The 1,105-nt window shown below is 31.6% G+C and overlaps 1 non-coding gene across 1 annotated transcript; it reads right to left on the bottom strand.

The window, feature by feature from the left end:
• Positions 1-716: 716 nt before the first annotated feature.
• Positions 717-789, bottom strand: TRNAF-GAA. Its single transcript has one exon. It is a non-coding gene; the product is annotated as a tRNA-Phe (tRNA).
• Positions 790-1,105: the final 316 nt, after the last annotated feature.

The raw sequence follows: 1,105 nt of genomic DNA, 5'->3' as shown, positions 1-1,105 counted from the left end.
AGTACAGATACATGAATGACAATCTAAATATCCTATTACGATATTATAGCCTCGGAGATAATAATATTCAACTAATGAATCATGTTGATCAATATAGCTCTTATTAAATTTATAAATAAAACAAATAAATAAGCTTATACTATTAATCTCATTACCAAATTAAATAAATTTATATAAAAGTATCAAACAAGCTCCAATTTAGGGTTTAATAACTTTTAAATGAATTAAGTTAAAAAAATAAATACAAACTTAAATAATCTTTTTAGTAAATTTTAAATTCCACTTACATAAACCAGTTATCAAATAATCTTAAACAAATACAAAAGTTGATTAAGCTTTATAACCCAATTTGTAAAAAGCTAAATGTTACCTTATGGGTTTAAAATTCGTAAACTTAAGGGGTAGTTTTAAATTTTGTAAGTTTAATGGGTCATTTAGTTGCATTGGGGTGGATTTAAATTTTGTAAACTTAACGGGTGAATGCGCTGGAACGAATTCAAGGTTTAATAATTTAAGAGGGGAAATTGAATTCCTGGTAAAAGGCCGGTGATTATTTGTTTAGATTTCGTAAGGTCAAAGGAAAAAAATTGCGGTGAGCGTGAATCGAACACCCGACCTTCAGATCTTCGCACTCCCAACTGAGCTATCCCCGCTTATAATTATAATGCCAAATGATATTTAAATATTAAAATATTAACATAATGAACCGAAAAAATTGCGGTGAGCGTGGATCGAACACGCGACCTTCAGATCTTCAGTCTGACGCTCTCCCAACTGAGCTATCCCCGCTTGTATTTATGATGCCAAATACAATTTAAATATTAAAATATTAATATAATGAACCGAAAAAATTGCGATGAGCGCGAATCAAACACGCGACCTTCATATCTTCCGTCTGACGCTCTCCCAACCGAGTTATCCTCTCTGAAATTTATTATGCCAAATAAAGGTAAATATTAAAATAGAAACACAATGAACCGAAAAAAAGGGGAAACCACAAGGACATCCTTAGACTAGATCGATTCATTAGGACAGTCTAGACAGACATGCCATCATCGCTCTCTCCCAACTAAAAACTTTTTCGAATTCTTTATCCATCTTTTGC

This window comes from Zingiber officinale, chromosome 11A (assembly GCF_018446385.1).
Source record: "Zingiber officinale cultivar Zhangliang chromosome 11A, Zo_v1.1, whole genome shotgun sequence".
Lineage (NCBI taxonomy): Eukaryota > Viridiplantae > Streptophyta > Magnoliopsida > Zingiberales > Zingiberaceae > Zingiber > Zingiber officinale.
Note: the sequence above shows the minus strand (reverse complement) of the source record. Positions and strands in the feature narration are given on the sequence as shown.